Here is a 15232-nt window from a genome sequence, read left to right on the forward strand (position 1 = left end):
CCAACATAATCAATTACATCAGCTTGTGCAGACACTAGGTAAAGCTAGATAAATCACCCATGCTAGATCAAATTATACAGGCAAAGAGAAAGTGCATTATAACCCAGAAGAGAGAGAGAGAGAGAGAGAGAGAGAGAGAGAGAGAGAGAGAGAGAGAGAGAGAGAGAGAGAGAGAGAGAGAGAGAGAGAGAGAATTATTGTGTTCCATGAACAACAATGAGAGCTAACTACCATGCATTATAAAGCATTGTTCTTTTCATATCTACAATTATCATAAAGTAAACCCAAAAGAGTAAGACGGCTGGCATTTGAGGTAGCTCACATATGTACAAAGTTTTAGGCAAGGCATTTGACAGAGTTAAAAAAAAGGCAGATGGTTCCTGAGAGATTGATTAAATTGGTGAGACTTTGTAAGAAAACTCAAAGAGGTTTCATACAATGTGAAGGCTCCACTTGGAATGTTATAGGAGTTTAGCATCAGGCGGAGAAGAACAGCCTATATATAGAGATATAGATGAGAGTTGCAACCAAAACCAGGCATTCCAAAAGCACAACCCAGAAAAGGCCCACAAGACATCAAAATGGTATCTGACCTGTCTCGTGAACTACAATAGTAACTATACTTGGACAAAAGCATGTATATAGATATGCATGCATATATGTGTGTGCAAGGGAGTTCTACAATTATGCAAGGGATAAGTTTTTGAAAGGATCATGTAAATTTAAGCTTGAGCAGAGATAGTGCGATTTCAGCTTCAAAATCTAACTTTGAATCACTCATTTGTTGTATCCTTGTGTATGAGAAATATGAGCCTAATAAGAACATAAGAACGTTGGAATCTGCAGGAGGCCGGTAGGCCTATACAAGGCAGTTCCTTTTAGCCTAAGCTCCCGTGTATCTAACCCCACCTAGTATCGCTGTCCATGAATTTATCTAATCTATTTTTGAATGTGACAATTGTATTGGCACTCACCACATGACTGCTAAGCCTATTCCACTCATCCACAACCTTGTTAGTAAACGAATGTTTGCCTATGTCCCTGTTAAATCTGAATTTATCAAGTTTAAACCCATTACTTCGTGTCCTACCCAGTTCTCTTACCAACAAAACCTTATGAATGTTAAAAGAACTAACAGTTTTCCTTTGTGCTATTATAAATTTGCGAGAAGACAAATTCGAAGAGTTAGGAATTCTGTGTCTGTGTGTGTGTTGGAATATATGTACATTTGATTTCTTAACTTTTTTGCTTACCTAATACTTGTACCATTTTTAAATGAAACCCCAAGCCAAACCACCCGGTAACACTTTTCACATATCTGATCCTCACCGACCAAGTCGACTCCTATAAGTTCCAACGGCTCCTTCACCTTTATGGGACGCATCTCTGGGGCCTTTGTCTTCATTGGCGTGTAGTGCTGGCACTTACTACATGTTTCAATCTAGAAAACAAATGTGAAAACTGTGAGAAAATTGCTTGAGGATTCAGCAAAACAATTCTGGAGAGTATTGAATTAGCTAACAATCATTTTAATTGTATCAACTTTCTGTAAAGATGCACTACTTGTGATCAGGTATTTCATGCAATACATAAACAATATTTACATACATAATGTTTCATGTCCTGGGTCATGTTTCGCCAATAGTAAACTGAGGAGACATTCTGACAAGTGGTAACCCAGCCGCTATGCCCTGCAGTGGGACTGCTGTGATCACAGCAGCAACCTCCTCAAAAGACCTCACCACGAGCTGCCGAGGCTTCCCATCATGGTCCACTCTGTACAGCTTCTGATATGTTTATAAATGCATAATAATCCCAGTATGAGAAATGCAAGAGAAGCTTCCATACAAGGCCACTCCACGACAATGACAACAGATTTTAAACCACAGCTGCAACTTGCTTTGACACTCATCTTTGCTTCCATGAACCATGCACCTGTGCTAGAGAGAGCCTGTCACTCAAAGTTGTATTAAATTTAACTCCTTCAGGTGGTTGGGACACAACCTCTGACAATGAGCTGGTCCTTAGCACTAATAAGCAGTGGGTAGGGACACTGGCAATAAAGCAGCAACCCATCTCTTTCCTACCTTACTACAGAATGGATATCAAAATGTTAGAATCGGTGCAGAGGAGGATGACTAAGATGATTCAGGGGTTGAGAAACTCTCCATACGAGGAAAGACTCAAACATTTAAACTTGCATTCTCTGGAAAGGCGAAGGGTGCGTGGAGACATGATCGAGGTTTATAAATGGATGAAGGGCTTTAATAAGGGGGATATTCATAAGGTTTTTTTGGTAAGAGAAACTGGCAGGACACGAAGTAATGGGTTGAAACTGGATAAGTACAGATTCAACAGGGATATAGGCAAAAATTGGTTTACTAACAGAGTGGTGGATGAGTGGAATAGGCTTAGCAGTCATGTGGTGAGTGCCAATACAATTGTCACATTCAAAAATAGATTAGATAAATTCATGGACAGCGATACTAGGTGGGGTTAGATACACGGGAGCTTAGGCTCAAAGGAACTGCCTTGTATAGGCCTACCGGCCTCTTGCAGACTCCTACGTCCTTATGTACATAAGGATGAAAAGTGGGATATCTTTATTTCTAATCAGTATACCATAGCATATCTTATACTACAGCCATGGCCATGAAATCAATCCCTTCTCCCTTTCCTCTACTAATCACATTATCAAAATAAATCATCATTAAGCTCATGAGAGAAAATCATGAACACAAACTGCCGCAAAAGTGTACATTCTTCAACACATAACCACTTTAATTAATTTCAAATCTTGGCCTCTGTTTATTGCAGATAGCATCAAACAGACTTTCAAACAGATAATCAATCAAAAACAATCACTTACCCTGTTCATCCCACTGGAAGGGGCGTGCCCATCGCAATACTTTCCGCTGCTCAACACCCTTAAGTCCAAAGGCATGCCTTCTGGTCCTCAAGTAGATGATGAGTCACTCATACATGATGTTGTCCTCAGCAAACCTCTGTCTGCAGGCCAACTCATACTCCTCAGTAGTACAGTTGGACCTGATGATGAATTTTAATTATCAGTATTATGCTTCACTGCAACCAGTCAAGTAAAGTTGCATGTCAACTTGACAGACACAGAAAATAATGACATGTGGTAGGGTATGTCTTTTCTGAAACTTTACATGTTAATAAAAACACTTTCAGATATATAATATATACATACATATATACAATAATATAATACAATAAATATAACACATACAATATGTAGAAGCACAAGCAGTAGAAAACCAAACGATGAACAGATGCTGAAACTAGTAAAGCTTGCCAGTGAACTAAATAATAATTATATCCTTGTAACAGCTGGTTTAATTTTCCAGGTAGCTATAAATTGGCTGGATAAGATAATGTTAGAGGCAGTGATATGAGTACTCCATTTAAATTTCTGGAATGTCTTGGAGGCTGTTTCCTTATTCAATATGTGCATATCCCTTAAATATTTAGAAGGAAGTCAGAGCTCCACCCTTGATTTAATAATCACTTCAGAGGAAAATGTGAGCAATTTAAAAAGTGGAAAGTCTATTGGGTAAAAGTGACCATGTTGTATTAAATTGCGACTATATTTGCTACAGTGATGAGAAAAGGGACAACCGATGAGCCCATTGGTTTTCCAAAATATATTTCCGTTTGGATTTCTGCAGCTGAGTCTCACTTAAAGCTGTTAGATAGTGTTCAACCGGATTAAATTTCTTCTTCTGAATCTTGAGATTAATCTTCGGCATCGTCGCCTGGTGGGATAATTATCTTATTTTTTTTCTAAATTATGTTTAATATCGACCAACCATTACATCGTCGCTTGCCTGCCCGATGTAATACATCACAATTTTCCTGGTGTTTCATCCCAGCGACCGTCAAATTGTGGGATACACTTACTAATGTGATTATTAATTCTAGTAATTGTGAAACATTTAAAGAACATGTGAATGGCTTTCTTCTCTCTTAGCTCGCTACCTACTAGATTTTTCTCCATCTTCCTTTTCTTTGCTTTCTCCTTCATTCTGTATTTTCCGATATCGGTGAAGTGTCGCCCGCTGGGCCTTTTGGCTTATAGCATTTGTGCTTTCCGGCAGGTCACCTTCATTGATTCATATAATAATAATAATAATAATAATAATAATAATAATAATAATAATAATAATATTTTTCAAAAAGGGAGATTGTGAAAAAAATACAAATTTGATAAATGAAACAGACTGGAGACAGGAGCTTGATGGAGGGTTATTGGATGAAATGTAAGAGAAATATAAAAATAAAATGCATAAATTCTATGAAAAATGTATAGCAGTGGCAAAAGCAGGACAAGACATAAATAGAAAGCCACCATGAATGAATGCGAGAGCCACTAGAGCCAAGACAAAGAAGTATTTTGCATGGAAAGTAATATTAGTAATATTAGTACACCAAACTTTCCCTGATCCAACCATGCAAGAACATCATTTGTTACACTACACAGAGCAGATTATGTAGAATATAACTTCCTATAGGCAGACTGCTTATCAGGTAAGGCATGGATAGTTGATAAATATCCCAAAAATTGAACTAAAATTACATTCTCCACTATCTTAGACAAAAATGAAAGGTTAGAGACAGGTCTATATCAAGTATATGATATAGATATGAAGTATATGATATAGATATCAAATATATGATATATATATATATCAAATATATGATATAGATATCAAGTATATGATATAGATATCAAATATATGATATAGATATCAAATATATGATATAGATATCAAATATATGATATAGATATCAAATATATGATATAGATATCAAATATATGATATAGATATCAAGTATATGATATAGATATCAAATATATGATATAGATATCAAATATATGATATAGATATCAAGTATATGATATAGATATCAAGTATATGATCAAGTTTACTTTTCAAGGTGGGTCTGACACTTCCCAGCTTTTCTTTCTGAGGAAAAACACACTGCTGGATACTTGAATTTATAATGCATAAAATAAATTTTAAGAGCTCATAGAAGCCTCCCTCACTAGCTATATCAGATAGGGGCATCGGATCGTTCACACAGTACGTTACCTTAATAGGTTTCATTAAGTCACGTAACTTCTCAATGCTAATATCATGAAAAGATGACAAGCCAACATTGGGGATATCAGGCAAATAATTTGATTTCATCACCAAGCCTCCCTGAAAGTTACCAACAATTTTTTTAATCTTTTCATCGAAGAAGTTTATAAATCTATTAGCTAGATCAGCATCAGTATAGCCATCTGGAAGCCTTCTAGTGTTGCTCCTATTACCCGTTAGCGTGTTTAAGATTGAATACAGCCGTTTAATGTCTGAACCAGCTTCAATAATCTTCTCTCTATAATAAGTACACTTTCTTTGTCTAATTAATCTATTCACAGTATTCCAAGCACTAACATAACCACTGCGGGAATCTTCCGTACGCAAACTACGCCACCTCTTTTCCTTAAGTTTTCTAGTTTTGATGGCATTCTTAATCTCGGTATTGAACCAGGGTGTGTTTTCCCTCACTTTAATGTCTTTAGTGACTACTGGACACATGTTAAATTCAGTCTGTAGTACAGTATTATAAAGGTGAACCAGACAAACTAGACAACCATCCATTGTCACATTGTTTCTGTGCTCATGGGGACAACTTTTCTGGAGTTCAGTTGTTAATTTGTTAAGTACATTATCAACTAATGCTTTAGGGTCATAGCTACTCTTAAGTCTAAAAGTGATAGTTTTTTTCGTTTCCAAGTCTCTACTCACATCCACAGTATATGTAATTAACTTATGATAAGGAGATATAGTAAAATCTGGCTCAATATCTAACTGATTGACGCTAACACCCATGGGATCACAAAGCACAAGGTCAAGCATGTGGCCAGAGCGAGAGGTTACATCGTTTACTTTATTAATACAATATAAAGATTCTAACAGCAATAAAATCACTCCTACACTGATTATGTACATCATCCATCCAAATATTAAAATCCCCAGAAATAAACATTATACCATGTGAATGATCAAAGCCCTCCAGAAATTCAGTAAATTCCTCAAAAAACAGCTGACAATTTGTATTTGGTGGTAGATAAATGATAACAAAAGTTAGCCTCTGAGAGGTGTTGACCATGAAAGTTACAGCTGTGTTCAAAAGTTGTAATATATGGTGAAGGCAAATTTCTGAATTGAGAAAATTCATTAGTATTAATAAATATTCCTACTCCACCGCCCCTTCTAGTACCTCTTGAAGTGTGCATGAATGTGTGAGTAGTGTCATTTCCACAATTTTAGATTTGTCTGATTCATTTAACCATGTTTCCGCAATACCCAAAACATCATATGACTTTTCAGCGATTAATTATCGTAGTTCAACAGTCTTATTCCCTACTGACTGAATATTAACAAACCCACATTGAATATTATCATTTCTCCTAGTATCCATGATCAGTCATATCCCTCAGATTCTTTAGCCCAATTTCTAAAGTTTTACATTGCCTGTTAACCTTATGATTTGTTTCTGGCCTTGATAGTCGCACACAATTAATACACTTACACGACTTACTGGAACACTCCCTAGTCAAATGATTACCAGCACACTTGGCACACACAACAGCATCACCATTTTTCTTAAAATTACAGTTATGCTCAGTATGTCCATACCTTTGACAACAATAGCAATCAAATACATGATACTTATCCCTAACATTATACCTGGCCCACTGCAAGCACACATCAACATACCTGTGAATGAGCTCTCTTATTTCTGGGGTGCACCTTAGAATAAAATGACTAGTATTACCATGTGCAGGCTTAGTGAAAATCAATTCAATCTTGTCATGGACACCTTCAGCTGACTGAAGATAGCTGTTCTTAGCAATTAAATATTCATCATCATCATCTTGACACTCTTCCATGGACACATTACAAATCATTATCTTGGGAGCAAACTTCTTAGTCATCCTAGTTTCGACATTACTCAATACACTACTTATCTTATTAGCTGCCCTTTTCCCCTCTTGCTCGTTTGCAAAGTCCATCACAACATTACCTCATCCAGTAAACTTCGTGTTGACCACTGGTACATCTTTCAGGACTTTAACCAGCTCATTCTTTCTACTGACAGCATTATTATGTGAATCAAGTGACTTTACAATTAGCACATTCTTTTTCTTTTCTGCAGCAGCATATGTATCACTTTTCTGGCCTTTATCAAAGTGCAAATTAACCATAGTGTTAATAATCTCCTCTTTCGTGTCAACCAGCACATTTTTCTTTTTATCCAACACAGCTTCAGCACCTGAACCCTCAACAGTGACTCCATTTACAACTGTGCTGACTATTTCATCTTTAACTTCATGAATTTTCTGGTGTAAGCTCTCTGAATTGACCACTAACCTTGATATGCACTCACTGATCTCTGGCATTACTCCACCCTCCTCCAACTTTTCTGTAAGTGCACGGTTCTCAAGCTTTAACTGCTGATTTCCCTCAGTCAGCTTGCTAATCACACTCTTCATGCTCTCAGACTCATTGTAGCAGTCCATCACCTTCTTCCTACATGGTTTACACATCCAATCCACCTTCTTTAGATCCCCATCCTGTACACTATGAAGAAACAGACACTTCTTAGGCGACCATTTCTCACAGACATCACACGCTATCCAATTTGAGGAAAATTCTTGCCCCTTAATACACTGCTGACATTTAATAGGGCCCGCCATTCTGTACCCATATGCAGAATACAGTATTTCAGACACGACAGACTATGTAGAGTTGAGTAGGTTCATACTCTTAATGCACCACTGCCCGAATGCACCAACCCTAGGTCTGAATGTACCAAAGGGAGGGTAAAGAGGGTTGTGACAGGTATGTGGGGCGTACAGAGGGTCATGGCAGGTGTGTGAAGGGCAGGGCCGTAGCAAGAAGAAGTGAGGCCCCCCCCCCAAAAAAAAAAAACCTTGTGGGGCCCTATACAGACAACCGAGTTTCGTTCCGAGCTGCCCCTTACCCGCACTTTCTGTCCTCAAAAAACTTAACTCTAAGGAACTGGGGTGACTAACCAGGTGAGTGAACCCTCAACACAGCACAGCCTATTCTTAACCAACCCACGCCACAGCACGGCGTCAAGCGGCCATGCGGTCAGCACCCACCTTGAAAGTTATCTTTAATTTACCAACTGAATCGAAATGGATACCAATATATAAATACGTACGCCTCAAAGGTGTCCTTCTCCATGTTGTTGAGATCTGAGGTGGTCTGCATCACAAGTCTGATGAGGAAAGTCCACTCACTAGTCAGAGCAATGTCAGTAACACCCAACCTTAACAGAGTCTAGAGAGTAGGGGTGGGCAGGTACCGGTATCAGTACCGGTATTAACGGTACCAGCTAAACGGTACGGTACCAGTACCAGATTGCTCGGTACCGGTACCAGTTGCTCGGATTTATTTATTGGATTTATTGATAATTCTTCATGTCCGATTTTTTTTTTAGGTTGCTAATAAATATTGTTATTGTTATTAGACTATGATCGAGTACATCCATAATAACTATACATGCTATTTTTTTATCGAAAAAATAAATATTCACTTCATTCAGAGAGAGAGAGAGAGAGAGAGAGAGAGAGAGAGATCACCACTCAGTGAGTGGATATCTCGGTGATATGGGTACTCGACTACTCGATCATAGTCTAATAACAATAAAAATATTTATTAGCAACCTAAAAAAGAAAAAGAATCGGACATGAAGAATTATCCAGTAACTCCAATAAATAAATAAAATAATAAAATAATGGAAACGGGAGCTGTGATGGAAACGGAAAGCAGGACAAAATGGTGGGAACTTGGGGAGACGGTCAGCGGGGCAGTGACTCAGCGTCTACACACAGGGCCCATACCACATGGAGGCGGGCGAGCGCCGAGCGTCACTAAGATCCAAACGGTACCGGTACTAGCGGCAATGCGCAGTGCCGAGTGATCATGACGCTTCCCGGCTTCGCGGTACCAGGTACCGGTACCGGGTACCGCGAGGAATCGATTCTTTGCGGTACCAGGATAGCTGGTACTCGCTGAAACGGAGTAGTTTCATCCGGTAAAGCGAATGATTAGAGGTCTTGGGGACGAAACGTCCTCATCATATTCTCAAACTTTAAATGGGTGAGATGCCGAGCTTGCTTGAAGGCTGAAGCTTCGGCGACTAATCCGAGTATCTAGTGGGCCAATTTTGGTAAGCAAAACTGGCGCTGTGGGATGAACCAAACGTCGAGTTAAGGGGCCTAAACGAATGCTCATCTAGACCCCATCGAAAGGCGTTGGTTGCTATAGACAGCAGGACGGTGGCCATGGAAGTTGGAATCCGCTAAGGAGTGTGTAACAACTCACCTGCCGAAGCAACTAGCCCTTAAAATGGTATGGCGCTCAAGCATTCTCCCGATACTCGACCGCCGGTGCCACTAAGGGCCAAGCTCCCCTCTTCACTGGGGGGAGCCCAGGCCTCCAAGCCCCGGCGAGTAGGAGGGTCGCAGGGGTGAGCGCTGAAGGGATCCGGCGCAAGCCGGCCTGGAGCCGCCCCTGGTGCAGATCTTGGTGGTAGTAGCAAATAATCGAGAGAGAGTTCCCTTGAAGGCCGATGTGGAGAAGGGTTCCATTTGAACATCAGTTGGACATGGGTTAGTCGCTCCTAAGCCCAAGGCCTTATCCCACGCTAGAGGCAACGGCCAAGCGAGTTGTCGTCATCCGTGGCGGCCTATCCGTGAGAGATTCTTCTCAGTTGCCGATGGGTATTCGTGGCGAAAGTGATTACGGTACTTATTCCGGGGCTAGGTTCCTTCTTGGGACGGCCCTTAGTGCAGGAACCCGGTAACGGGAACCAACTCGCGTCCACGGTGGTGGTCCGGGGAAGAGTTTTCTTCTCTGTTTAAGGCGCAGTGACCCTAGAAGCCACTCGCAGAGCGAAAGGGTGTTGGTAACACCGTCTGCCATAGAGCGCCGCGGTTCTTGCGGCGTCCCGCGTACCACTGCCGGTCCGTGAAGCATGCGAGGCAGGTAACTGCATGGGGTGAAGCGGGGGGTGGTCTGCTGCTGCTGCCCGCTGCCGGGCGACGTTCTGCGGCGTCATGGCGCGGCGCACGTACGCAGGCGGCCTCCGTGATGCACCCCAGTTTCGGGCCTGTGCGTACCGATATCCGCAGCCGGTCTCCAAGGTAAGAAGCCTCTGGTCGATAGACTAATGTAGGTGAGGGAAGTCGGCAAATTAGATCCGTAACTTCGGGATAAGGATTGGCTCTGAGGATCGGGCCAGTCGGGCCTGTGCGGGAAGCGGGACTGGGTTCGGGTGCTGGACATGGCTCAGGGGCTCTGAGCAGCGCGCGGTGATGGGTGATGCCGTCTACCCTGCGGCACCGACATCGCCGGTGTCCGCCCATCCGCAGTGTCTCGCCTTCCCCGGTGGCGACGACCCATTCCAAATGCGGCCTCGCGTCGCGCTGCCCTTGTTATATCAGCTCGCCGGTGCGGCGGTGCTAGTGGTCCGGGTTCGCAAAGGCGGCCGGCGGACTATCACCGCGTCGTTTCGGCCCTCAAAAGCCCCGGCGCGGCGTCCTCCGGTCGCTCCCGGTCCCACTCCGCCGTCCGCGCTAAAGCCGACGCGGCGGGGCAGCGCGCGTTGGGGAATCACCGCAGGGTTCGCGCAGCGCCGGTCTCGCAGGCGGGACACGCTCATGCGAGGTGGGGCCAACGGCCCGGTGTGAGGCGGCTCGCATTTCGCGGTGGCGTCTCTAGCCCTTTCGCCACTCGTGCCGAGAGCTCGGACCGGCGTGTCTCCGGTAATCGGCGGGGGTAGGTCGCTCGCCCTTAATAGTTCGCTTTGCCTCCTGAGCGCTGACCGAGGCAGTCACCGACTGCTCGAGTGACGGTTAAACGGCTGGAGTAACGGACAAGTCAAGGAGACACTGGCCCTTCATACGACATACAATTTAGTGTGTGGCGGGTAAACTTTGCGTCTTGAGCGCTGGACGAGGCCCTCAGTTATGAATTGTGTGGCGGGTAAAGGGGGGGGGGGGGGGGGAGGAGTTACGCACTAGCACCTGATGGCTAGTTTTGCCTCGTGAGCGCTGGACGAGGCAAGCGGGTAATTAGCGGGGGTAGCTCGCTCGCACTTAATAATGGTTCGTTTTGCCTCGTGAGTGGTGGACGAGGGAAGCGGGTAATCGACGGAGGTAGGTCGCTCTCCCATAATAATGAATGGCTCGCTTTGCCTTTTGAGCACTGGCCGAGGCAGTAACTAACGGGTAAACGGTGGGAGTAACGGACTCAGGCCTCGCAAGCGCTGGCCGAGGCCAACGGGTAATCGGCGGGGATAGGTCGCTCGCCCTTAATGGTTTGCTTTGCCTCTTGAGCGCTGGCCGAGGCAGTAACTGACGGATAAACGGCGGGAGTAACGGACTCAGGCCTCGCGAGCGCTGGCCGAGGCCAGCGGGTATTCGGTGGGGCTAGATCACTCGCCCTTAATGATTCGCTTAGCCTCCTGAGTGCTGACCGAGGCAGTCACCGACTGCTCGAGTGACGCTTAAACGGCTAGAGTAACGGACAAGTCAAGGAGACACTGGCCCTTCATAAGACATACAATTTGGTGTGTGGCGGGTAAACTTTGCGACTTGGGGCCAGCACCTGATGGCTTGTTTTGCCTCGTGAGCGCTGGACGAGGCAAGCGGGTAATCAACAGGGGTTGCTCGCTCGCACTTAATAATGGTTCGTTTTGCCTTGTGAGTGCTTTGCGAGGCAAGCGGGTAATCGGCGGAGGTAGGTCGCTTTTCCTTAACAATGGTTCGCTTTGCCTCTTGATCGCTGGACGAGGCAGTAACTGACGGGTAAACGGCCTCGCGAGCGCTGGCCGAGTCCACAGGGTAATCGGCGGGGGTAATTCGCTCGCCTTAATAGTTCGCTTTTCCTCATGAGTGCGAGCCAAGGCAGTCACTGTCGGGTAAACGGCGGGAGTAACGCACTCAGGCCTCGATAGCGCTGGCCGATGCCAGCGGGTAATCGGCGGGGGTAGGTCGCTCGCCCTCAATGGTTCCCTTTGCCTCTTGAGCGCTGGCCGAAACAGTCACTGACGGGTAAACGGCGGGAGTAACGGACTCAGGCTTCGCGAGCGCTGGCCGAGGCCAGGGGGCAATCGGCGGGGGTAGGACGCTCGCCCTTAATGGTTCACTTTGCCTCCTGAGCGCTGGCCGAGGCAGTCACCGACTGCCCAACTGACGGGTAAACGGCTGGAGTAACAGACAAGTCAAAGAGACAATGGCCCTTCATACGACATACAATTTGGTGTGTGGGTAAACTTTGCGTCTTGAGCGCTGGACGAGGCCCTCAGTCATGAATCGTTTGGCGGGTAAACGTGAAGGGGGGTGGGGGTGGGGGGGGTAACGCGCCAGCACCCGATGGCACGTTTTGCCTCGTGAGCGCTGGACGAGGCAAGCGGGTAATCAGTGGGGGTAGCTCGCTCGCACTTAATAATGGCTCGCTTTGCCTCGTGAGATCTGGACGAGGCAAGCGGGTAATCGGCGAAGGTAGGTCGCTCTCCCTTAATAATGGTTCGCTTTGCCTCTTGAGGGCTGGCCGAGGCAGTAACAGACTGATAAACGGCGGGAGTAACGGACTCACGCCTCGCGAGGACTGGCCGAGGCCAGCGGGTAATCTGCGGGGGTAGGTCGCTCGCCCTGAATGGTTCGCTTTGCCTCTTGAGCGTTGGCCGAGGCAGTCTCTGACGGTTAAACAGCGGGAGTAACGGACTCAGGCCTCGGGAGCACTGGCCGATGCCAGCGGGTAATCGGCGGGGGTAGGTCGCTCGCCCTTAACCCTAGAGCACTGAACTTGAATTCTGGTCACAGTTACACTGAACATGGGTCCATTGGACCCATTTTTGGAAATTAAGGAAAAAATAGTAAATATTCATATTCATTAATAATATTATGTAGACATGTAGTTTATGTCTTTTATAAGATATTATACATGTTCAGAAGTCTTATTTATTCATAACTGATTAAACATAAAATTTATAAAGTATGTGGGTAAAAAAACGAAAAAATATTAAAATTTTACATAAAAATTCTGCCAAAATAAAACGGCTCCATAGATTTTGCCGAAACTTCAACAGAATGCTCCTAAGATGTTGGGCTTTCATCTTATGTGGTCCCCATTTCCTAAAAAAATCACATCCGTCAGAGAAGAGAGTGAGAAAAATATGATTTTTTTCAACAAAACTGTCTAATTTTTCACTCAATGGTTCCCTTTGCCTCTTGAGCGCTGGCCGAAACAGTCACTGACTTAGATACAATAGAGATACAATAGAGACTTAGATACAATAGAGACTATGAACCCTCACACACAGGATCCTCACACCACTGGTACCTATCCCGTGCAACCTACTCTCAATGATCAGGAAACTTCCAATTATATTCCACTAATCAGTAGTTATGAGATAGTGGTGGCTAATGAAATGAAACAAAAACTATTTTACAAAACCACATGGAAAACAAAATTTCAAAATTATTATTTACCTTAGACTCAGACACAGTCATAGCAAACAGGAATGTAATGGTTCATGCAGACATGGTCTTGGCAGACGTAACACCTAAAGCGTGTCTTTTTGTCTGCTTTGGTGTCACACTTCCTGCACCGTTTCGGGGGTTGCTTTTGTTCAGCGGCCGATGGTGCTGTACCCAGAGCTGCTCCATGGGGAATGTTGATAGAACACACCTGCCTGATTGCATTCTTGACCAGGCGATGTTGAGTTGGAGTCATCATTCGTTCGTAAGCAGAGGGCTTTATGAGTTCCAACGCCAAGTCATGCATGTATTTTCTTCGATTCCTTATTGCCCCGTCTGTGTCACTGTTGTTGCTTTTGTATATTATCCATGAATTGATGACAGACATATTGAGTATCCCATAAAACACACACATTGGCCACCTGTTAGTTTTCCTGCTACAACTGTAAGTAGCACACATTTGGTCAAATGTGTCAACGCCTCCTTTTGTCTCATTGTAATATTCTATTATTTCAGGCTTACCGTTTACTGGATTCACATTCCCCTGTGTGTGCATACTTGACAGCAGTAACACATTTTTCTTTGCTGTTTTTGTTTTAGGTAAATGGGATACGACTGTCATGTCTTTAGTGTAAAGAAAAGCAGAACTTCCAGGTGTGCGTGTATCTTTCTTCCGTATACATTCCGGAATTTCACGTTTGTTGGCCCTAACTGTCCCCACCAAAGTCATTCCTCAAACAAAATCTTCCTAAAAGTATCACTGAACTGGGTGTAATAAACCCGAACTAAGTTCTGGTCTGGAAAACAACAACGGAATTGGAGAAGGGTGACCTACCTCAATCAGCTCACTAGGTAAACTGAAGGTATACTGCAGCTCAGCCGCCTATCTCCTCAGGAACAGTGCGCATGCGCACGATGTCACTATCGGTGGGTGCAATGGACCCAAGTTCAGTGCTCTAGGGCGCTTTGCCTCTTGGGCGCTGGCCGAGGCAGTCACTGACGGGTAAATGGCGGGAGTAACGGATTCAGGCCTCGCGAGCGCTGGCCGATGCCAGCGGGTAATCGGCGGGGGTAGGTCGCTCGCCCTTAATGGTTTGCTTTGCATCCTGAGCGCTGGCCGAGGCAGTCACTGACGGGTAAACGGCGTGAGAAACGGATTTAGGCCTCGCGAGCGCTCGCTGAGGCCAGCGGGCAATCGGCGGGGGTAGGACGCTCGCCCCTTAATGGTTCGCTTTGCCTCTTGAGCGCTGGCCGAGGCAGTCACCGACTGCTCAAGTTACGGGTAAACGGCTGGAGTAACGGACAAGTCAAGGAGACACTGGCTCCTCTTACGACATAAAATTTGGTGTGTGGCGGGTAAACTTTCCTTCTTGAGAGCTGGACGAGGCCCTCAGTCATGAATTGTGTGGCGGGTAAACGGGGGGGGGGGGGGGACGCGCCAGCACCTGATGGCTCGTATTGCCACGTGAGCGCTGAACGAGACAAGCGGGTAATCAACTTGGGTAGCTCGCTAGCCCTTAATAATGGTTCGATTTGCCTCTTGAGCGCTGGCCGTGGCAGTCACCGACTGCTTGAGTGACGGTTAAACGGCTGGAGTAACGGACAAGTCAAGGAGACACTGGACGAGGGAAGCGGGTAATC

The 15232-nt window shown here is 44.6% G+C and overlaps 1 long non-coding RNA gene across 1 annotated transcript; it reads right to left on the bottom strand.

The window, feature by feature from the left end:
* Nucleotides 1-1321: 1321 nt before the first annotated feature.
* On the bottom strand, nucleotides 1322-3042 carry LOC126989263 (uncharacterized). Its single transcript, XR_007743138.1, has 3 exons — nucleotides 2870-3042; nucleotides 1609-1776; nucleotides 1322-1441 (listed from the first exon to the last, which is right to left on the bottom strand). It is a non-coding gene; the product is annotated as an uncharacterized LOC126989263 (long non-coding RNA).
* Between the last annotated feature and the right edge of the window lie 12190 nt (nucleotides 3043-15232).

The sequence above is a fragment of the Eriocheir sinensis genome, unplaced genomic scaffold (genome assembly GCF_024679095.1).
Source record: "Eriocheir sinensis breed Jianghai 21 unplaced genomic scaffold, ASM2467909v1 Scaffold1116, whole genome shotgun sequence".
Lineage (NCBI taxonomy): Eukaryota > Metazoa > Arthropoda > Malacostraca > Decapoda > Varunidae > Eriocheir > Eriocheir sinensis.